We start from the raw sequence: 25,410 nt of genomic DNA on the forward strand, positions 1-25,410 counted from the left end.
AACAAAGAAAAAAAACAATAAAGGTGGGTTTTATCTTTAAGATAATGGCAACAATTATAGGTATCAATAAATTTTTTCTTTGTCATTCTGTTTCGACAATGACATGCAGTGACAACATAATGCAACAGATATTTAAGGAAACAAGATTGTTTAAAACAAAGTATTGCATATGTTATTCATTAGTCAGATAACACTAGAAACATGAGAATAGTCAGTTTCTGTGCCTATGAAATTTGTAAAAAATGATCTTGACCTTGTAAAGGACCTTGTAACATTTGCTAACTTTTTGCCATCATCCTAAATTGCCACATACCAGTTGGAAATACTTCTCAAAATCCCCTCTGAATTACAGCTTGTTAGAAGGTATTGTTGGCAACAAATTTCCATAGTTTTTTGTTCATTTGTTTGTTTGTTGTGGGTTTTTCATTTGTTTGTTTGGGTTTTGTTTTGCTTTGTTTTTACTAAGGCATGAACACATTACAGGATTCTGGTGAGCTCCTAGGCTTGTGCAGTAGCCCTCTATGGCGATTTTACCAGCTATCACCAAGTACTACACGTGCATGACTATGCGTGAGAACACACGCAAGTGTAAAACAATACATCCATATATGTCTATTACAAAATTCTCTGCAGAGATCTCTACCAGTTAAAAAGCATTAGAGGTGCCAATGTTCAATTGTATTAGTGCCTAAATAAACCATGAGCCTGGCAGCAAAGGTGCTTATTTAGGAGAAAAGTGTTTTAATATTAAATCTGGCTCTCCCTTTCATAGGCAAAGCAAGCAGAAAAGTAAGTTTGTGAGAAGTGATAAAGCAGACTTTCAGGGTGTTTTAAAAAGAAGCAGCACAACATATTGTGATTGAACAAAACTGCCTTTATTTACAGAGTATAGGTTTTTTCCTGTTCTTGTTTGTCCACATGAACTACTTCTCTGCTTTCAAAACCTCTTGATTTTTGAGTAAATGTTTCAGTATATTTCATTTGTGAAACCAGTGTAGTCTATTTGTCCACCTCAATTTGAAAAGCTCAATAATCCTTCAAATAAAGACCAGTTAAATTTCTCCTGTGTTTTAGCAATGCATTAAAAAAGATAGAAAAAAAAAAAAGAAAGAAAATCTATTTCAGCATGCTCAGGTCATATCAGGACTATACAGTGAAGCTAGGCAGCTACTGTAAAAAACATTGACAGAAATACCAACTGCATAAAGTTCAGTCCCAGAATGGGCTTCAGCAAATTCCATTTTTGTCACTAGTTATGAAATTATTTCACATCATTGTCATGAAAAACATTTCTATCAGAAATACTGATTGGAGGAATAAAAACTTTTCTTCATTTAATTTTGCATTTATACAAAACCATAAAATTTATTGCATATATTGAATCTTTACATAATTCTATGGTTGAGCTTTTAAAAGAGATAGCAGTGTGATGAAATATTAAGATTATGCGACAGCAGACAGCTAGTCTCAAAATTTGACATATAATAATAAGAAATTCTGAACTGAAAACCTCAAGTAAAAGAAATATCTTAAGCTAAGTAGTTGATACAGACAGTAACAGGTGTTAATGTCATGAAAAGAATAAAAACATTGACATGTCTAGAAGTGTTAGAATTCCTCTGGAGTCTAACTTCATTGTAAAGTGTATGAAAAGAGTTTTAGAGTCAAGCTATTATTCCCACTTAGCATAAACTGTTAGTCTGCAGTATTCTAACATACAGTACCAGTGAAACAACATTGCCAAAACCTTAGAGGGGTTATACGCACCTGCCAGTGCACTGGAGAGGACATCCACAGCTTTTCATCTGCTTCCTGTGTGGGTTTACCATACACTTGATGTTGCTTCAGACTGATTTTCTCGGATCATTCAGATCTTCTCATGCCACTGGTAATTCTGGGACTAGAAGCACTGGTTCAGTTCAAGTTGGGGTGTTGAACATGCAGAGGATGCCTGTTATTGTTTGGAAATATTATAAATGTAATATCCTACTGCAGTGTGATATAGGAGGCAAAAAACTCTTCAAATGTTACCTTGTGATAAGGTAATATAACTGTGGTTTGCCTTTCCCAAATGAATTTTACTTTTATTGGAACTGCCTGGAAACCATGCAACAAAGCAGATATTCTTTGAAACTGTAGCTTTTCATGAAAATGAAATTGTTTCAACTGAATTTTCCCATCTCCACAATGAACTTAAGCACAAAAGAGCAGAAGTCCCTCCTTTGCCAGTTCAGAAAAAGAATTGAGCTTTCTGGCTCCCGGCACCTTCCCCAAGCTGCCAGACCAAAGTTACTGTAGTTCTTATTACTTCTTCAGAGGCCAGGAAGATCTCTGTTTGCTCCAAAGTGATGGTCAAGCTGCAGTTAGCTCAGCATGCTGGTAACCTAAATTCCTCTTGCAATTTTGATTTATGTATTATTCACTGGCTCCCATTTCTATCACTTGTTGTATAACACTCTTACTCAAAAAGTACCTGAGTACATCTTAGCAGGATGAACTGGGGCTTAGACTGAATTATGATCCTACTAACCACAGCAATATATAAATTCAGGATGGATATTTCTGACTAAAAAGGTAATTCCAAACTTTTCCCAATATTTTTCAAAAAGATTATGGAATTTACTGTCATTAAAGCATGTACGTTCTTGTGTTTCTTTGAGATGTGTGACAAACTGGTCTTCAGCGAGGTCTTTCATCTGAGAATAATACTTTCCAGGAATATTACGGTTTCTAGGGATTCCTTGTCAAAACATGTGTCCACTCCTCTTCCACCCTCATAACGGAAGGAGAATGTGATTTGTGGAGACTTGGCACTGACTCTTCTAATAACTCCTATCTAGAAGAGTAACTGAAGACTAGAAGGTGCTCTGATTTAGGTTCCCTCTAATCTGGGTTTTGTTGTCTTCATGGTTTGTTTGTTTGTTTGTTTTTATTCCCACACCTGAGAGAAAACTCCCGTACATCTCCATGGTATACAAGATCAGGGCCTGAATGAAGCATCTATCTTCCTATACTTCTGTTGCTAATTCTATAGAAGATACAATAAAATGTCCTTGAGATATTTTAGATACAAGTGTTTTTCACTGAACAAATGCAGTTTCCTCTGTAGAAATGTCTAACAGGAACATAGTTCTGCAATTTTTTTTCAATGGGGTAAATCTGAGTGTATTATTTTAATAATATTTAGACTAATTTTATTCAGATACTTACAGTATATAAATATGAAAAAATCAAAGTAAAATTAGTATTATGCATGTATTTATTCTATACTTTTAACATATGCATGTTTTATTTTTGAATATATGCAAAATTTACTCAGGAAGTTTTGAATTCTTCAAATTTTTTTTTTTTTCTAATTTTCAAAATGTTGTGATTTACCTCAAAATGTTGACTAGTTTTCTGTTGTTGGTTGGTTGGTTTGGTTTGTTTGTTTTCAAAATATGGGTATTTCTTATGAAATTAATTTCAATTTACTAGTAAAATGTGGAAGCAGAAGAAGAGGGATGGATTAGTATTTTTATTTGTGAATGAATTATAAATATTCCCAAACACAATAAAACTTGTTATTAAAATATAGATAATAGCCATAAAAGCATTGCCTGAATCTTAACATTACTTTCTGCATACTTGTAAGTAACTATGTCTAGAGCTGTAGTTGAAAAGTATTTTCTTTCCAGCAAAGGGACGGTTAGAGCTAAATGTGATTGTGTTAATTGAATTATCTCCATGAAAACAAGAGCCTATCTCATTTAAAAATAACTATAAAGGTCACTGAATTAAAACATGTAGAGAGTAGAACAGGTGCTTGGGAATTTTGTGGCCCTAGCTAACAAAGCAAATAGGGTAACAACAATGAGGACATTCAGAGACTGCTTTGTGTTATTTTGGTCAGGGAAAAGGTAAGCTCTTGTGAACTTTACTGAAAATATTGCCATGATAATGTCAAGTGCTCAGTGCTTTCTGTGTAAACAGAAGGCCACATACACTGTAAAATAAGTGACATTGCAATGATTCACCTTATTTTTAAGTGAGAATATTTTTTACACAAACCTGATTGTTAAATAACAACAAGATGGTTGGTTCAAGAAAATCTGAACATTCACATAAGCATATAAGTCAGTAGAACAATGCAATCTACTCCATTTACTTCAATAGACACTTCGGCAGAGAAGGTGCTGTGTCTTGATTCCTTTCTTCATTCTAGGAATATCTTCCTCCTTGGTGATACCTCCAGAGAAAGCAGTCTCCATGTTCAAAAATGATAGCAATAGCAAAGAGCTATTCATACTACTAGGCAGTTTCATTTTCTTTTAGGTCTTCATGAATGCATCACTTTCAGTGCTCATTGGAGTAAAATTAGATAGAAGTAAGGTGCAAACATTTTCATTCAAACCATGGAAACTAAGACTTCAATTTTGCATAGCTAGTCATTATTTTCACATTGTTTTATATGAGAAGGCCTTTCTTCCTCTTAGAGCTATGTAAAATCATTGCATGCTAAATAAGAAATGTAGCAATCTTCTTGAAACTTTATTACTACATTTTTTCATACTCAAGTACACTGAGATTAATACTCATGTGCCCTGAGTATCTCAAGACAGCAGGGAGCCAAGGCCTTTGGATTTGTTTACACCACTTAGAAACCTGCTGCAAATAGAAGAAAAAAAAAAAAAAAAAAGGAAAAAACAAAACAAAACAAAACAAAAACCAACAAAAAACAAAAAACACCACAACAACAAAACAACAAAAAGAAAAAAGAAAAAAATAGAGACACTTTCATTCTCACAGAGAGAGAAAAGAGCATTTCTTTGTATTGTGCCTCAATCAAGAACACTGCATCCAGCTGAGCCTAATCAAATTGAGAGAAATACATGGTAACGTTTGTGTGTAGAACACACACACTACAAGACACAGTATGAGACATAATGCCTGCTGTCAGACTTCATCCTCTCTGCAGTGTATTATTTTTTAAAACCCATTTTATTGCATATGGATTTTGTTGGGTTTTTTTGTTTGTTTGTTTGGTTTGGTTTGTGTTTTTTGGTGGTGGTGGTGGGTTTTTTTGGTTTTTTTTTGTTTTTTTTTTGTACTGAATGCATCTAGTCATGTTTTAGAGATCTATTAAACAGGCCATGCTTGCTTTCTGTCTCAGGGATGAAGCACAAGGGTGACAGCCAAGAGACAGTTATTTCTTTTCCCTATCTCTGATGTTGAGTGACTGTGTCACCTTGGAGGATTCGCCTCCTCCCTCTGGAACTTAGTTTCTAACATCAAAACCTGAAGAAACACCAGGACCACAACATGGCTATTGGCAGGCATTTATGAGAGATATTGAAAAGAATATGAAAACACAACTGGGTTATACCACTGCCTCCTGCAGTTTCCAGTGATGAGCAATGCTTAGTAACAGGAGATAGCTAAGCCTATTCTGAACAGGACAGAAATCTTGTTTTAATACTCCTCAGTTTTTCTTTGATTCTATGAATTCACGTAATCCATGTTTGAACCCATGTAAGTTCTGTGCCAGGGATATATGCTGAATGAAGAAGTTGTTCATATAGTACCTTCTTCTCTTTCTGGACTTTCTTTAGTTCTTATAATATTAATCTCCTATGCATTTTCTTCATGACTTACATGACTTTATACATCTTTATAGAACCCACTTGCTTCTTATCTGGGTCAGAAAGTTGTTACCTATTCAGTAGTTCCTTCTACTGTTCATTACTGTTAAACTTTTGTATCACACATCTCCAGGCCTTTTCCAGTTCTAATATAATATTTTCACCCATAAGAATTGTACACAGTATGTATCCATATACCATGGATTTCTAAAAAAAAATGCATAATGAAATTCTGTATTTTTCCATTACTTTCATAATAATCTCTAGAATTACGTTTGTTTTCTCAACTGCTGCTGCACTGACCTGACGTTTTCATAGAGCTATCTGTTATGAATCAGAGATTTCATTTCTCAGTAATGACTGTCGACTGTCAACATGTCACTGTATGCACAAAGGTTTGTCATTGTTTTTCACTAATCATGTTCAAGTTCCAGTTGTGTCTGATCCATAAGCTCTGAGAAGGTCCCAAGATTCTTCTATGCCCATTGGCTTTCCTAATTCTGATGTATATTTTATTGTATTCATTATTCCCAGTGACTGCTGTTGAAGCCGTTCCATTCTGTATAAACAATTCACTGAATGAAAGACTTAAGTATTCGAGGCAGCCCCTTCGTGTTACCCTGGAAATGGCTAATTATTTGTACAAAGTGAAAGAATCACAAAGGAAACAAAACAGACTAAAAGGAGATTAACTTTCATAGAATTACTCTATATTCAAGAGAAAGAATTTTGTGGCAAGGACTACCTAAGGTGCCTTAAATTTTTCTGCACTGGCTATTAAGGACACTTTGTCTCTTGTATGAACACCTTTTTGACTCAGCTCAATGAACAGAGCATTCATCTGAGCATTTATGTAACGTAAGGATTTGAACAAGGCTATGCATCATTCAAGGTAAATTTCCTCGCTGCTGAAAAAGTCCCTCTTTTAAGGAAAGGCTTGATCTTTCTCTGGTTTGGACAAAATACTCTTTGCTGAATCCAATAAACTTTTCCTGATGAAATTTATGGGATATTAAATTAATACGTACTACCACAGAAAGGTGAGTACAGAATAGTAAGAAAGTAAATGAGCAGATGAAAAATAACTCCTCAGGACTTGAAAGTAAAATAAATAAGTTATAACTATGAAAATTTAAAGTATTAAGACAAACCAAGCTCAGAGTTCTGTCTGAAATTTGGAGATTACTTTCAGGCACTAATTAGGCAAAATCAGCCTTAAATCTGAATTTTTGTTTTTAATGTATGTGGTTTAGGTTGTATTCACAGTGAAGTCTTTGTAGCAAATGCAGCCCCAGGACAGGGCATGGGGTAACCCCCTGGGTCCTCAGGCTGAGATGTTGGCCCACAGATGGTTGTGAGTCAGCAGGGCCCATGACCAGGCACCTGGCTTCAGGACAGAAGGAGCCTTAGCTGGAGCTTTGACACGACCAAGGTGAGACTGTCAACTGAAAGTGCCTCCCCAGGTCAGAGTTCAGCCCCATGGCACCTGGGAGCCTCTCCTTAAGGTAACCACTGGGAAGATGCATTGACTCTGAGCTGGCCCAGAGCCCTTTCAGCAAAAACTCTAGGAGCCCATGTGGATGCTTTCATGGCCCTTAAAAGATCTACTCAAAAATTTTCTATGTTGATAGCAGAGGTCACTGTCATTGGGTTTGATATGGACTGCAGAGTATGCAAAATATTCTGAGATTATCCACAAGGTGAAGCTCATTAAATGTCTCAGACAAGAACCAACTAGTTTCTAAATAGTCATTGGGCATAGACATGGATTCGTCACGGATCTATTCAAACCTGTCCAAATTGAAGTATATCTTGGGATCCTCATAAACAGAACTTCACATATGAAGGAAATTCTAACTTTGAAAATGTAAAGGATGAAAGATTTTGGTTGGTTTGGAATGAAGCAGTAGATGAGACAGAATGGGAATAGTATCATTACTGAGAAATGAAGTACTTGAATTTCGCTTCAGGCATTTGAGGTACCTCATTTATCTTCTGGATGACATTTTTTTGGATCCTGATGAAAATGGTGAGCTGCAGTTAGTCTTATAGGCAACATTGTATCTGTGAGATTTGTCTCTTCCTACAATACTATTCACACACTTTATGTAATTTCTGGGTAAAACCCTAGATTAATGCTGGCAATAAGGATCCTTCCCCTGATCACTTTCTCATAGAGTGTTACTTATTTGCTTGATTTTTATCATCAGCAAAGCTGTGTTCTTTGTTGTGTGATGGCAGATTTCATGAGCTTAAGAAAGAAATGTGAATGTTCCCAGACCCAACTGCACAGCTGCTGATGTTTGTGGACAGGCAGGAGTGCTGCTAGTCTGAGATGGGTATTGAGACACAGTTGCTCAGCATCTTGGAGAGGTCCATGACACTTTTATTATGGGCAATTTCCTCCTCTCATGACTGTATAACAAAAAAGAAACTGATTACAATTGCTTTTCATGATAAGCCCAGTCACATCCATTTAGATGGAATTTACCTTGCCCAACTTCAGGCACATGAGGTTTTATCACAGATAAGACTGAGTAATCAATAATCTGCAGTGCACCTGGATATTGGGATTTGTTTAAGAATCTTCAATACTAGAGTTTTGACCCTGTTTATGTCTAATATTCACTTGCTCTACAAAGCACCATGTTCACCCAATCTACTTTCCTCACCAGGAGGTCTCTGCTGCCCAGAAAGTTCAGGCAGGAAGTTGTGCCAGTTTGTGCTGCACAGCGTCCTGCAGCTGACAGTTCCGGAAAAAGACCCTGCGCATCCCCCAGCATTTAACTCCACTCAGCTCTTTAACTCCAGGATCATCCCTCGCTTCCATTATCTTTATTCCAGTCAAGATATCCACCACCTTCTTTTCAGATCCTTTTTTTCTACCTGAGACCACTTATCAGGAGCCCTTATTTTGAACACTAGTGTTCTTCGCAGAAATCCAAACCCCACGTTTCCCACAGAAATAGTGCATGTGCACGTGTTTAGCTTCCTAACTGGTGGTTCTCTCTCATGTCTCTCTATTAATTGTAGCATTCAGGATATGTCACTTTTGTTCAGTCCAAGTATTATCAGAATTTACAACCAGGCCATACTTGTTGCAGCTAACAAGTATCAAGTTTCTGCTTGAAAATACAAAAAGTCAGTTTCAAACATTGGCCCATACACACACACACACATTCAATTATCTGCTGACTGTTAGCATTTACAGTTTAAGCTCTTTTTATTACCTACAACAGGTGCAGACAGCTGCATCTATACTAATCATGGCAGACTAAAGGCTGCAGAGAAAAGTAACTTTTTAGGGTATCTCATCTACTTTAAAAGTGCTATTTGAAGAAGTCATGGACTGAGCCATTGAAATGCCAGTTGTCTTCATCTGTAAAATACAGGAAACACTGGGGTCTGACCTCCAGCTCACTTGATCAAGTGGCTTCTACTTTTCCCAGTTGACTACAATTTAAAGGTACAAATATTATTCTGCCTAGTTTTTGAGCAGGTCTGAACACAGTGCAGTATTGCAGATGCCAAGAGACTGCTGAAGAAAGATAGGAGCTTCCTGGGTGTCTTGGGCTTCTTCACAGTCAGGCAATGGCTGAGAGAGGTTGTTCTGGATCTCAGTTTTACATTTCACATGTAGATAAGATCCTTACTTAATTCTTCTTTGTCCTTAAATCACTTTTCAAAACTGGTTTACCTGTCATTTTTGTGGTTTATTTTTCTCTGTTGTTCTGTGTCTTGTTCTTTAATAGGAAAAAAAATGACAACAAAATTAGAACAAGAAAAACCCTACTTTTTCTATTCTCTTTAATTAGGCCCTGAACTCATGACTGTTATACTCATGCCTAACTATTTTGTTATATTTATGTTTGTAAGCTGAAGATTTTTTTTTTTCTTCTAAACTTTCACACGAGTGTAGACAGTGAGTAATTTGTGTTATATTTTAAGTATGTAAGGCAGCACAGTGAACTGGAGAGTTAAAAAAAAAATCTTTTTTAACACAATAGGTTTATACAAATAATTTTGTCTATGCCTTTGGTATGAATTTTTATGTATAGAGAGATAAGGAGACATACACTCCAGTACAGGTATTTTGTTATTCCTGTTGACATTCATATCAGACATTAAAACCGCTTATAATCAGACTGAACTTTTCTATTTGCTTTAGGGAATGGCATTTGTAATTTTTTTTTTTCCCCCTTTCCTTCTTTGGCTACGACTCAAATGTCTATTTATTAAAATTCAAGGTGCATTTACTAATTATTGCCAGAGGCACTGTAATCTTAATAGGTCATACATGTCATACTGTTTTATATGCAGCCAGGAATCTCATTACAGTACATAAAGATGAGATTAATGAGGGTTTTTTCTATGTCAGATTTGATAACAGGTAAAATTGTTTATACCTAAGACTTAAAAACTAGAACATGTGTCACATGGAAGCTCTATGTGAGTCTGCTAGTATAATGGATTCAGGTCTTTAATAGCAACCCCGAGGGAACAGCTTAGTATTCTCTTCCTATGGTTAGTATATGTAGTAAATCAACTTCAATATGTTTAAACAGAGATTTTGTATCTGAGATTTTATTTTTCTGAATGTCTTTTGGATGGCACAGCTTTAGAATATAGGAAACAATAAGGAAAAAAAAAAAGACAAAATGATACTTATTCTAATTACTCTAAAAATGTAACTTGGGATGGAGGAATCAGAAAGCACAGTGTCACACAATTTTTGTACTACAGTAATGTATTAATCTTCCTCAGTTACTAGCATAAGACACAGTAGCTCTTTCTGTGCAAATATTAAAGGTCTCTTACTGGAAGAGGTGGAGAAGTCTGGCTCTCACTTTAGCACTACTGGGGCAAAATGAGTAATCCAAGTCATCTGAAGGAAAATGACAGTGCTCCTTCCTCTAAGACTCTATTCATGTGCTTAATGCATAAACATTTGTGAGTTTGGGAAGTAGAATATTTGTGAATTTAAGAGCAAAGTTTCCTAATGCAGAGTAACATGTGCCAAGGCTGTGGCTTGAGCCTTCTTATTTCTTGCTCCTTTGTGTGAACAGCCCCACTTCCAAGGAAGGAAAGCCATGGCATTTCTATGGGTAGTAGGGGATTCCTGAGAAGTAAGCACATGAGAACTGCAATTTTTCAAAAGTTTACAACCTGGCTATATAAAGACAGATTGTATCTGTCTGGCAAAATATACATTACTTTGCAAAGGTGACCTCTCTGTCAAATTGTCCTGGCAGCACCTCAGAGATAGCACTCTTTAAAGAAAAGATCTCTGCATGTATTTTAACATGGGTAACACCACATTCCTCTGGGTTTTGTTGCTAAAGTACTTATCATGTTGGTTAAAATGTTCCAGAAATGTACTCTGACTCTAGGTCTGTAGACCATTAATATGTGCATTAGAAAACTCTACACATCAGAGACAACTTTATTTTGCCATTTTGTAGAATTCTTAGAAGAGACAAGCCATGTTAGGTCATCCAGAAAATATTTCCTTCGAAGCAGGAACTCTTCCACTGAGATTTCTGAATTTAACTGTACTCTACCTCCACTCCTGTTTTAAATGCTTCAAGAGGTAGCTCCTGTTTACATTCTAATCTATGTCACATTATCACTTCAACTTTTTATGGCAGTGTGCAGTGAAGAGAAATCCCACAAAGATCTAAAATTATTAGTTCTTTCATGGGAGAGAATAAATGAAGTTTTCCATAATTCTCTATTGAGTATATTGGCTTAGTGAAAAGGGCATATTTCAACTCCAATATTTAAAGGAAAATGGAAAATTCCACCTTTAATGGAAAATTCCACTCTCAAAGATTGAAAACCTAGGTAATCTACTCTGTTATCTAATGGAAAAACCATTAAAGGAAAAACAAAGATAAATTTATATCAAAAGGCAAAAACTGAAGAAAGAAAAAGATTAAAATACCTATGGGGAAGCTTTTGAAATTTTTTGGCTTACTATTTTACAAAAAGAGAAAACTGTTCTGAAATTCATTTACCTGCAAGTACTGATACTTGTTTCACTGCCCCATACTTTGGAACAGAAATAGGTGCAGAATCTGCTTATTACAGTAAAACAGACTTCTGCTGCCGTGGGATGTTCAGCCTTCCTGAACTAGAAAACTACATGGTTTCTTTCTTCTCACACGAATTCTGTAGTGTAGTTTTGTTAAGTAGAGGCTTCTCCTCACTATGCATTAAAAAAAAAAAAAATCATTTTACAAATGTAAAGACTTTTATTACCCGTTCACAGCTATTAAACTAAATTACGTGCCCAGCTATGCAAGTGTAACTAGCTTCAGCTCAGCACAAATAATCCAAGTAATCAACATTGTGCTTGTGCAAATGAGAATAGATTTTGGCCAAATCACTTCAAAGAAACTGGACTGATAAAAGTAAGAGTGTCTTTATAACTAACTAAAATGGTTTTTGCCTGGTGCTAATGTGCTTTATCCACCACTATAATTACAATCTACCATTGCTTCAATGGCTGTCTTCCCTTGATTTTTGAAGTTACAATGTTGATCTGGATCTATACCCCCAGTCCTTCCTGAAAACTCTATAATGTTGCCATCTTAAATCTGGAAATTCACCCATTTTAATATCCATTCCTGGACATGACAGTGAGTGGTTTAAATAATTCTATTATTTGTATTAACGTTATAAATGTTAATTAACATTATTAAGATGGAATTTCAATTAGAATTCCAATTAGAATTCTTTGCACCAATTTAAATTTATGCTGTATTACCGTAGTAAAAAACTTCAGTTTGAAATAATCTTACTGTTTTGATACTTGTGTCATTAGGATTTGTTTATTTTTTCAGAGTGAGGCAATATTTTGCAATTATTGCCCAAAAAGTTTGTAAAATATTTGGAACTATTCTGTGGACAAACAGCTAACAGACTACACTAGTCTATTGGGAACAGACCAGCAGATGTTCTCTGAAATGCTGGTCTGATAATCTGACTCTATAGCATTGCTTCTGGGTTAAGAGGACATCCATAAGACTGGGATTTTCTTCATCTCCTCTATGACTTCAAGATCAATAATTGTGAGTATTCTCATTTCATCTGGCTTGACACCTGACAATATCTTTTTACAATTTTCATTCTTTTTCATTGCATATAGGAAGTAGTTCTAAAGTTAGTTCAAGTTTCTATTACTACACAAGTGAACACTTGCCATTGGGAATAACAAATTTTATTCAAGTTACATCCCAAAGCCTTATGGGACCCATGGTCCTTTATGCTCAGTATTGGCTGGAAACTTTTAAGACATTACTTTTGGTCACATGTACGATATCCTGATATGGTGTATAATATACATTAGCTGCATATGGCTTTTGTAAATACTTTAAAAATGCTAATCTTTATCTGCAAAATCCTATATGATTGAGGACCTAGTTGGCTTACGTGTTTTATGTTTAATAAATAAGTCAAATAATGCACTGCATATATAACAAAATAATAGTAAACATCTGCCTTTTTCCTCACTTTTCTAGTAAATTAGAGGCAGAACAGTCTGCTATGAGAATCATTAGTCAGTCCAGTTTTAATTTTTATCTCATGCAGAACACAGCATCAAACCTGACTATATTGTTTGTAAGTCTGCCATTGTGGCTGCTTGCAAAGCAGAGGATAAAATTCAAACTTTTATTTCTCATTTTAAAATTACTTTCTAAAAAGATTTTATATTACTATTTATTGTGCAGAGATAGGTATTTTCAAAACAAGAAATAGTTGTGTTCTTTATTCAAAGTACTACATTCAGCAAGTTTCTTACAAAAGACCTACCTAGAGACCCTAGGTCCTATTGACCTCTGTCAGACTACCTCTTCTACAGACCTGAACCAGGTAACTAAAATTGTCTCAATATGTCTCTGTTTCTTCCATTCTGAGAAGTTTTCATCAAATGTTGCTGAATGACTAATTCAAATGCATTGGGGGTGTTTACACTCAAAAAACAAAACAAAACAGAACAAACCCATACTGCAGCTCTGATCAACAGTTTGAATGGATCACTAAAATAACTGCCAGAAATACTTGACCTTGTGAATCGTGCGGACAATTAACTTATTCAACTTATTAAGCTCAGTTGAATTAGTAAAGAATCAAGTAATAAAAATAGGGCCTTAATAAAACCTGGAATTAAACTCTTTAGAACATGTGTATTTTACGATACAGGGAACAGAAAAGATCATTTAACCTCTCAGAGATCTACCAAAGCAAGCCAGCAAGTTCTTATGAAGCGACACAGTTTTTAGAAAAGTCTCTATCCCCAAGGTTTCCCACAGCAGAGACTCAGGCGTATAGATTCCAGAAATTCTTCTAAAATAAATGTTTTGCAAGGCACCGCAAAGAGCAGCTTGAGCTGAGTGCCTCCTGGAGAGGGACCCTTAGCAGGAAAAAACTTACCCAATTATAGCCCCATGATCCAAGCCTCCACCCCTCGTGTGTCATTCCTGGACAGTTGCAAACTCGGAGTCTGGGGTCTCCCCATTCTTCATTGGATCTCTCAGTTTTCATCAGATGGGCTGTCAGTTAAGCTCTGACCTTCAGTTTCTCTTTTGCACCTGCATCTGTAGAAAATAAGTTCCTAGCAGCTGCTAAAACATTCTTCTGTTTTGTCTTCTGTTAAGTGCAGTTCTGTTCCCTTACTTATCTCCAGGAACACAGCTCTCGTTATCTCTAGCTTTGAGACTCTGTACCTTTTTTTACTTAATGATGCAGAAAGCTCAAAGGTTCACAGCTTGCAGAAGTTATGCTAAGCTAACTTACTTATGCTAAGTGAATTCTACATAAATAGTTTCTAAATAAGTTCTGTAAGAAGCACTATACCCAAAAAATCAATAAGCTAAGGCAGTCTATTTCCTAACAATAGTCTTCTGCAAGAGTAAAGCTCAAATGTAAGGCTAGAACGGAGAGGGTTTCTCAACTGCACCAAGCTGTTTCTGGATATACACTGATATACAACTGAATCTTCATGTCCCTACATTATGTTCACTGATTATTCTAGTCCTACATATAATTTGGGAATAGCCAATAAAGGTATCTCATCATATGTCATCCAAAACAGATTAATGATAGGAGGAACTGTACACATTTGGTGCATTAAGTTTTATTGTACAAATCAGGTTCCAAAGCATCCACATCAGTGGAAAAAGGGATCGTCTTGCCTGCTTTAAGGGATCTACAACATTGTAAGGACAATCTGAGGTCAGGCTGTGAAAGCTGTCTACTTTGTCAATGCATAATAGCAGGTTTCACTTAGAAAGATGTCACAGACTATTCTGTCTAATACTGGCCATACAATATTTTGCAGTATTACATAATGGTAGATGAGAGACACAAGCCTTTTGTAAGCGGAATCCAGGGTCTATCTGAGAAAGATCTTGTTATTTTCCTATATTATTACCAAACACTCTCTGAGAATGACTTCTGTTTGCACAGCATTTACTGGGTGAAATTTAGACTTGTCTGTGGTCCTGTGCCATTGTTAAAAGTACAACACAGAAACAGCTTGGTGCTCTCCAGTCCAGTACATCATGGGAGCACAGAGCAGAGCAGTCACTGCAAAGAACAACGATGGAGCCTTTGCAACAGGTAATTACAATATCAAGTTTGTCTTCATAAATCGTAAGTTTTAAAGCTTTTCGGAGTCCTGACTATATAGGATTTACAGCTATTGTTATTGTTCTGGACTGAATTCTTAAGATAACAAACACTATGACATTCGTATATGATGTTTCCCTCTGTTTCCCCATTATCGTCAAGTGTACTTTAGAATTATATGTACATGGTCCTTAAATGTATGTGATATTTCCTTCCATAAAGGCACAATCCTTACATCTCTCTTCCATCTTTTTCTGTCTGCCTCCCCTAGGCAATTTCTTGAAGCTTTGGTTGGTCCTGCTTTTTCCAGAAATCTTCCTTTTCCCCATAAGGAAACAAATTTTAAATAAGAACACAGTAAGAGAGAACATGACAACATAAACATAAGGATAGTGACTAAAAGTCACATTATATGTCTGTAGATTCTGTAAAATACCACAGGTGGAATAATCAATTTCCTTAAAAAAGACTGCCTAATTGACTATCCTTTACATTAAAATATAAATATTTGACCCCTCATTATAAAATTAATCTTTCACTAGTAATGATATGAATTTGTATTATTTTTATTACTTTTTATTACTTTGTTTAGCTTTTGGAAATTATTTTATTCTATGTCAGCGACACAGATTCCTCTATATTGTGATTAAAAGGCCCAGTTAAATAGTTTCTACTGCTATTTGACTTTCATTTTATTTTCTTATTTTGCTTAAGAAAGTTTAAAAATCAACCTCCTGTGTAAACTTCTCTCCTCCAGACATTTTATTTCTTATTTCTTTATTTCTGCATGCTTTTTTTAAGCTAAACATAAAAAATCTCTTTAGTTTCTTGTCATACGAAAATACATTTATGTCTCCAAACCTGAGTGTTTTAAGTCCATGTTGCACCTTTGAAGGCAGTGAATCAAGTGAGTAATAGGTCCCTCCGCACTCAAGATCTCTGAATTTTAAACAGTGTGATTAGCATAAGCCTCAAAACAGATGGCCATTAAACATTACCATGGATAAAGGCATGAAGGGTCATCATCTGCTAATTTAATACATTTGCTGAATTAATAGTTCTGTTGAGCTGCAGTTAGTGGTGTAAGTAAAATCACCTAATTCATTCAGAGGGCCTGTTTAAGATCTTATTATTTGGGTTAAGTATAACAGTAATTTTATTCTCACTATAATTTATATCATGAAGGTGCCTAAAATTTCAGAACAAAATCTTTTGGTGCTTAAAGCTATTCAAACACAAAGTGATGGATTATCTGTATCCTAAAGATCCTGTGTTCTAAGTAGATTATAAGAGTAAAGTGAAAAGAATATGCCATAAAACCCAAAGAAGAAAATAATAATGGCTTCAAAATGGTCTTTTGATGAGGGCTGATCTGCACAGGTATTTTATTGACTTCACTGTGCTGGTATAGAAAGTGCTGTTGAAAACTCTTTGCAACCCCATATCACAGATGACATTTAAAAATGTTTTTGCCATGACAACTACATCTAATGCAGGTTTCACAAAATCTGGAGCAGGCCCTCAATAAAGAAATTATAGTGATCATTTCATAACAATTTTGCTGTACTTATTTTGTGTCTCAATGTTATTTTTTTCCCTTTCATCCATCCATCCTTTCCTCAAAACAGTTTAGAATAAGAAAGTTTTCTTGCAGCTTGAATGGAGACAAAAATTATTGTGACAGTGTACCTGCTAGATTATTTATCTTCTAGATCTCAAAAACGTGTGCATACTGACTCTTTCGGTTGTGCCAAGATGATTCAAGCTGATGTGAACATTGTAATATTAGGAGTTCCTTACATAGATAATTCTGATGGAACAAAATTAGGAAAAACTCTTCATTTTGGCATATGTGGGAGAATAGTATCTTCTGTCACAAGGCATGGTTGAGCACCTGTCTATGTGTTGAGCAGCCAAGACAGCTAGTCAGAGAGTAGCTTAAAACGATAGGCAATTTCTGAATGAAAAAACCAGACAACTGACAGGAGAAGTAGTTAACTTCATTCTGGAGCAATCACATCTTGGTAGCACTAAAGATTCTTTAAACTCAGCTTAAGCGATTTTTCCTTGATATTTTCTTAAAAACAGGATGATTTAATTGATTTCTACTAAGACTGCCATTTTCTTCCAAATAATAGACTAAGAAAGAAGCATGGCAATGGGAGATCCACTCAGTCAAATACCCTGTCCCAGACCGTGACCAACATTGAACGTCTTGTGAGAGAGCATAACAGATAAGTGTGCAGTAACAGCTTCCTACCTTCCTAGCTTCCTAGCTTCCTAGCTCTGAATCCGTGATTCAGAGACAAAGAGTTACATTTATTTCTGTGTTTAGCCTGTGGTGAAATTCTGTTCTACTAATATGCATCATTCCTGAGTCCATTTTTGCTTTTGGCATTCACCAATATCCCAAGGCAAAGAGTTCCACAGCTTAAGCACATACTTTTGTATGAGTCTGAACCAAAAAGTTTCATTTGATGATTTCTTAATCATTGTGAGAAACTATGAATAAACACTGTATATTCACCTTCCTCTTGTTAACCATGACTTTTTTACTGTTACCATTTGATTCATTATTCATCCTTTTTTCAAAGTAAAGAATATTAATCAATTTCTTCAACACATAAATTAATCTACAGCAATTACTTTTTAAAATCGTTTTTTCCATGCCTTTCTCTGTTTCTGCCAAAGATTTCAGATGGAGAAAGAAGAAATGCACATTGCATTGAAGATGCAGATGTTCTAGAGATTTATAAAGTCTCATGATTTCTGCTTTATGATCTATTTTGTTGTTAATCACAGAATCACAGAATGTTAGGGGTTGGAAGAGACCTCAAAAGATCACCTAGTCCAATCCCCCTGCCAGAGCAGGAACACTTAAGTGAGGTTACAGAGGAATGCATCCAGGTGGGTTTTGAATGTCTCCAGGGAAGGAAACTCCACAACCCCGCTGGGCAGCCTGTTCCAGTGCTCCATCACCCTCACCGTGAAGAAATTTCTTCTCAAATTTAAATGGAACCTCCAGTGTTCCAGTTTATACCCATTGCCCCTTGTCTTATCATTTGTTGTCATTGAGAAGAGCCTGGCTCCATCCTTGTGACACTCACCCTTTACATATTTATAAATGTTAATGAGGTCGCCCCTCAGTCTCCTCTTCTCCAAGCTAAAGAGACCCAGTTGCTTCAGCCTTTCCTCATAAGTGAGATGTTCTACTCCCTTATCTTAAGATTTCTGCTGAAAATTGCTGTTTGCCATTAAACTGTCAAAAATTAGTCAAAGAAAACCCTTCTAACTGGAAAAGCTTTATGTAGAGTGCATCACAAAGTGAAATATTTAGGATTGCTTTGTGTTTTACTTTGTTTTTCCCCTATTGCACTTTTCACATTTTATATATCTAGATTTTTTTTTTTTTTTCTGGTCGCTGTTATTCACAGCTACACTAATTATACTCTTCCCACTTTTTTGTGAACGTGTTGAATATCACAAATGTCACAGAAAGATATGATGGGATTTATTCCCTGTATTTATTAACTGACAAACGCTATTCTAGATTTTTTGTGTTATATTTTCAAATATGCTGATGGCAGTTACTCAGAAAGTCTGCTTTCCCAGCAGTTTATGATATGATTAACATTAAATTGAAGGGGATGAATAATAGATTAAGACACAGAAATTCACAGACCTACATGAGACACGTGTGAGATCTTCCATTAGAGTAAGTGAAGACCAAATCCTGAAATCTGAAGGGTTTTCCATCTCACCTTAAACTAGGCACTTATGTGTGAACTTATGTATGATTCCACAATAATGGGATCATTGTTGTTTACAAAGTCATTGTGTCCTTCAGAGAAAGTTAGGAATTTTTTTTTAATCATATTTATCCATGTTCCAGCTTCTTTCGTTCTTTATTATACTTTGTGCTAATTTCCCTAACACAGAAGGCCAACTTACTGGTCTGTAGTTTTCCAGATTCCACTGGGTCCTGTAAAAAAGTAAATATTGTATTTGCCACATTTCATTCTACTGATGATAAGTATGATTAAGTGATAGGTTATGGGATTAGTAATTTGACAATTTCATTTTTCAGTTCTTTCTGAGTGATGGATGAATACTTGACAATTTCTTACTATTCATCTGGCTATTTTGTTCTAAAATACGTTCTAGTGACATGATAGCCTGCAATAGTTTCTTCAAGTTACCTCATTTAAACAAAATTTCTGGGAAGAACTTTGTGTAGCTCCTTTGTGGTGGACACTAATGCAAATAGTGTGTTAGTTCTCTACTCTCTTCTTACATTTCTTGAACATTCCTATTACGACTTCCTCATCTACTGACCTTACAGACTTTCTGTCAATTTTCCTGTTTCTGTTCTGTTTGAAAACCAAAGTTTTATTAGTACTTTTCCTACATTTAGCAAGCTGTTTTTCAAAACATTTCTTGATCTGCCTTTTCATCATTTTATATTTAACCTGCTAGAATTTATACTATTTTAAATTCTGTTAATTTTTAAATTATTTCAATTTTTTAAAAAGGAAGTCATTTTAATTATAACAATGTGCTTTAATGTGTCTTAGTTAAGAAGCATTTTGGAGAGTTAAACTAATTGTCAGTTTTAAGTCCATTTTAGTTTGCTATGTTTATGTATGCTGTGTAATTTTGAACAGCATCCAGAGTGATTTAAAAATTAATATTCAATTATCTTTCTCATTCATTGTATACGTTCTTTTTGGAGTTAAGAATTATGGCATGGAATTTTCTGGATTTCTCTTTCTTACTTCTAAGTTTAAGTACATTGAGGTGAGCAGATCTTCTCCCTTCTCATTAGTTACTCCATAAAGAAATCTCTTCTAATTTACGATTCTTTAATCTCTGTATTATGTCTCATCATGAGTTTACCTCATCTCTATGGAAATATTGAGATTTCCTATTACTACTGTGCTTGCTGCTGTTGCAGTGTCTGCAATTTGCTTAGCATGTCATAGTCACATGACATGTCATTTAGGTACCTGACAGTGAAGTTGTCCACTTGTTATCTTCCTATTTATGCGTACAGTCTATGTAATGTTTTGTGGTACTTGCTGATTCATTAAGGAATTTTCCTGTTTGATGCTATGCTTTAGTGATACGTGATACTGCTGAAATGTGACAGTCTTCTACTGAAAGGACTTGCTATGTCCTGGAGAAAGAATTTTATATGATCAATTTATATTCTTATTATTCTCTTGGTTATCCTTTTCCTATTGTATTTCTGATAATATCCTTGTTAAGCATCAGCTAGTATATTCACCCACAAATAAATTTGTATTTCTGGCATTGTATAGATGAAATAATTCATATCAACTTCTGCTGTATTACTTGAAGATCTGGGGCTTTTGTTTCCTGTGCTAGAGGATGACTCATCACAGCTGGATGAGGAGGTATATTAACCATAGTTTCTGTTATATGAGGAAGACTGAAATAACTAGAGACTCAGAATAAAAAAATAAAAAAGAGTCTATATTTCACTCTTTTTTCTCTTCTTTTTTTTTTTTTTTTTTTTTTTTTCCATTCAGTCTGGATCACAGAAGAAACCACTGCTAGAACCAAGCTACTATTATCCAAACTGAAATTTGGGCTGAAATGATAAAATGACAGTGTGAAAGTCTATATGGAGAAAAACACTGATTTTTGGTGGTGGCTGAAGATAAGGCATTACTGATTTTCACCTCTTTCTAATCTTTAATTTCCATGTCTGGATGGTTAAACATTGAAAAAAAAAAAAAACAACAACACACAAACAAATAGACAAAAAGAAGGAGAGAGAGAAAGAGAAAACAACTAATATTTAATTGTTTAATCCATTCTGTCCCCTTACAGGAAGTTTTCTCATATCCAGACAACAAATACAATTTCAGCATTCTCCTGGACTCAGGCACAAGGTATTTCAAAGTAGTTGTCCCTCTGTTGCCATTATACAGCTTTTAATCTCCCCATTGTGAGACCAACTTCATATCAATTTGTGGCGGTAGCAAATTCGACGAATCCAGACGCCGGCATAAGCTCTTTGATCGAACGGGCGGGCCGGGCGAGAGTAAGGAGTCTAATTCAATGTGAATTTACCATCCGTACTCTTTAATGAACTCTTAAACAACACTGAATATCAATGTCCCCGAGACCACGTTTTTCCAAGCCTTATATACTCTCTACCAAAAGGCCATGCGGCAAGCGCAGGCTACAATTGGTTACACTCACAGTCACTCATCCCCCCCACTATGGCGATTGGCTGCAGGGCACTGTTCACAGACTGTTCATGCGCAGCGGCAACGCCCCTCCTGCAGCCTGGGTCGAGAGCAGAGCAGCTTCTGTTTACTTTCCTTTTGTCTCTGGTGTCTCAGGGAAATCCTTCCGTGTAGCACAGCCGCATCAAGCCCTGGCTTGTTCACAGCACACAGCCAGAGACTCTCCACAATTCCTCCTTTTTTTTTTTTTTTTTTGGACAAGCCAGGATTGATTAGCTGTGTGTTCTAATCCTTTTTTGATATGTGATAAAAAAACAACTTATACATAACATATAAATAACAACAACAATCAACGTAAACAATGCACTTTGCAATAAACCTGAGGTATTCCATTGCCATTTAAATATCGCAATGGATTGATTAAACAAATTCCAAGAACTTTGGTTTAAAGATACTCAACTTATAACAAACGATGTGCTGGGTGTTGATAAACTTACTCAAGAGGTAGTGGTGTTTAAAGATCTACTTATATAACTATAGTACGCATACATGTCACAGCTAAATCAATGCAAAGGTTACACCTCACTCTGTGACCTCCGAGGGTTCTGCTGCAGGGAGTTGATTTGGTTGAGTTTGGTTCAACTCCGGCTTTACTGCTCGACTTGGAACCCACAATGGACCTTGATCTGTGGAGAGACACATATACCCTCTACCATTAAAAATAACAGGTACTGGTCCCTTCCACAATCCAGTGGTGGGATCACGATATCTCACCATGAATTCCGGTAAAGTGTTTTTCCTTCCTAGTCTGATCTGATAATGATGAATGATCACAGGAGGCTCCTCATGGTCTCCAGTTAAACATAAATAATTCAAGGTAAACAACACCTTTGCTAAACGCTGTTGACAATCTAACTCTTCCTGCTTCTGTTTGCTCAAATACCCTTTAATCATTTGATGTGCTCTCTCGATGATTCCTTGGCCTGTTGGGGAATGAGGAATACCCGTAACGTGTTTCACTCCCCATTTCATTAGAAAAGTTCTAACTTTCTGGCTAACATAGGCAGGGCCATTGTCTGTCTTAATCTTTTCTGGGACACCCATTACAGCAAAACAAGCTGTAAGATGTTTACATACATGTAGTGCTTTTTCTCCTGGTAAAGCAGTAGCCCATATCATTTTTGAAAAAGTATCAATTGTGACATGCACATATTTAAGTCTTCCAAATTCTGGCACATGTGTCACATCCATTTGCCATACTTCTAAGGCTTTTAAACCTCGAGGATTGACACCGATTCCTATACCTAACATCTGGCTTCCACACTGAGGACATGCCTGTACAATACTTCTTGCTTCATTTAAAGTTAAATCGAATTGTCTTTGGAGACCTCTGGCATTCTGATGAAAGCTCTCATGACTTTGTCTCGCTTGTTGGAATTTATCTGTTGGAGGCATGTGCTGTACTGAACTTACTAAACTATCTGCAATTTGATTTCCTTCACCTAGACCAAGATTCCATTGATGACTGCGGATGTGAATCACACAACAGGGTTCTTTTCTTTGATTTAAAATAGCTCTCAATTGTACAAACAATTTTCCTAATCGAGGATTATTCGATTGTCTTAAGAGGGCATTTTCCATTCTGGGTATTACACCTGCTACATACAAAGAATCTGTGACAACATTTAAAGCAGATTTCAGCCAATTATTTAAGGCCCATATTACTGCCGTGAGCTCTAAAGTCTGCAATGAATCCTCTTTTGAACCTTCAATTAAATGCTGTTTCCATTGACTATTCTCTTGCCAGACACATGCTGCCTGGTGTCTTCGTTTTCCTGCATCTGTATATACTGTAAGGCCTTCAACAGGTTTTGCTTTTACTTTGCTTCTCTCTAACCACTGATTTGTTCTAAGGAATTGCCATAGTTTACCTTTTGGTTGTCGTGAATGTACCTTGCCTATAAATCCTAATAATGCATTCTGTATAGGCATCGAATGTCTCAGCCACCATTCTAAATCGGCTCCATTTATCGGAATACTGATGTCATCTGGTTCCTGACCGCTAATTTCTAATATTCGAGATCTTCCTTTTCGAATCAATTCTCCAATTGCTTCTGGTCTCGTTTGAATACTGAATTTTGGCTGGACACTGAGAAAAATCCACTCTAATAATCGCAAATCATTTTCTGTTTTCAATCTGACAGTGGCACAAAAGGAAGAATCTGTAGCAAGATCTATGGGGAATTCCCCGTTTTTGTTTTGCCACTGGCAGATGATTGCACACGGATGTTCTAGATTGCTAATAAGGAGGGAAATTGGTCGATCAGAAAGTCTTCGGCTAGACCAATTTGTCTGTACTTTTTGTGTAATATCAGAAAGACATTTGAGATGCACGGACTCTAAGCTTATTTTCTTAGCTGGATCACCTCCTTTTAGAAGTGAAGTAAGAGGTGCTATATCATTGTTAGTAATGCCTACGCAATTTCTAATCCATTGTATGTCCCCTAACAATTTTTGGACATCATTTAATGTTTGTAAATCAGTATGTAATTCAATTTTTTGTGGACGAATCTGTGCATCACAAATGGACCAACCAAGGTATTTCCAAGGTGCAGACTTTTGAACTTTCTCTGGAGCTATAACCAACCCCTTTTCTTTGAGTTTGATCGTAATTTGGACTATGGAATTTTCTGTGAACTCAGCTTGTTGACAGAACAGAATATCATCCATATAATGATAAATAATTGTTTGTTTCCATGATGCACGAATAGGTTGAAGTGCCCATGCAACATACATTTGGCACAGTGTAGGAGAATTTTTCATACCTTGCGGTAGCACTACCCACTCATACCTTTTAGCTGGTTCCGCTTTGTTTACTGAAGGCAGTGTAAATGCAAAACGCTGTGTATCTTGTTCATGTAAAGGAATGGTAAAGAAACAATCCTTTAAATCTATAATTAGAATATGCCAATTTTCTGGTAACATTACAGGTGATGGTAATCCAGGCTGTAAAGCACCCATGGCTTGCATTTGATCATTTACCTTTCGCAAGTCATGTAATAATCGCCACTTTCCACTCTTTTTTTGGTATTACAAAAATTGGGGTATTCCATGGACTAGTAGAAGGCTTGATATGGCCTGCAACTAATTGCTCTTCTACTAATTCACGTGCCTTTTGCAGTCGCTCTTCTGTTAATGGCCACTGGTCAACCCAAACTGGGCTATCTGTTAACCAGGTCAATGGAGGGTTGGGCAACTGCTTTCCAGTGACCACTAAGGAAAAGGTGAAGTAGTTAACACGGCACCAAGTTGCCCCAAGACGTCACGGCCAATAAGCGCCTCAAGGCTGCTTGGCAATTCCATTACATACACCCTAAGGGTAACACATTGACCTTCAGGGAAACTAATCGAAATGGGATCAACACTTATATTTGGAGTAGTTTGACCACCTACTCCAGCTACAGTGGAAGAGATTGATTTTTGAAGTTTCCAATTTCATGGCCATTTGAATTGACTAATGATGGAGACATCAGCTCCAGTATCAAGCATTGCATTTACCTCTACAACAACAGTAGAATCAGACTGAAATAGTTGCACACGTAACATGGGACGCTGAGTCATTGATGAGGTGAAGCAAACTGCAGGACCTGTCGATCCAAATCCTTTATCACGCCTTTCTGTTGAGGATGCTGGAGGAACTCCTGGAAGCATTGGTAGGCAGTTTTCCAGTGCTACTACCTGAGCTATTCTACTCCCAGAAGGAATAAAAATTGGCGGATGCAGAGTATAGGCCAGGATTTGAACAGTTCCTGTGAAATCTGCATCAATTATACCTGGTATTACTATAAGACCTTTGATACTAGCAGAAGAACGGCCAATCAATAGGCCTCCAATGAGACTATCTTGTCGAAATAAAGGTCCTTTAGCATTAGTTGGTA

General features: G+C 36.2%; 1 long non-coding RNA gene across 2 annotated transcripts in view; it reads left to right on the top strand.

The window, feature by feature from the left end:
- The window catches only part of LOC139827088 (uncharacterized), a 35,065-nt gene extending 17,539 nt beyond the window's left edge, over positions 1-17,526 (top strand). The window contains exons 2-4 of one of the 2 annotated variants that reach the window (XR_011737283.1): positions 12,467-12,694; positions 15,093-15,245; positions 17,343-17,526. This is a non-coding gene — a long non-coding RNA (uncharacterized lncRNA). Of the gene's footprint in view, positions 1-12,466; positions 12,695-15,092; positions 15,246-15,525; positions 15,610-17,342 lie in introns of those variants that run through there. The other variant, XR_011737284.1, reaches the window with a different exon arrangement.
- Positions 17,527-25,410: the final 7,884 nt, after the last annotated feature.

Source organism: Patagioenas fasciata, chromosome 1, assembly GCF_037038585.1.
Source record: "Patagioenas fasciata isolate bPatFas1 chromosome 1, bPatFas1.hap1, whole genome shotgun sequence".
NCBI classification, from domain to species: domain Eukaryota; kingdom Metazoa; phylum Chordata; class Aves; order Columbiformes; family Columbidae; genus Patagioenas; species Patagioenas fasciata.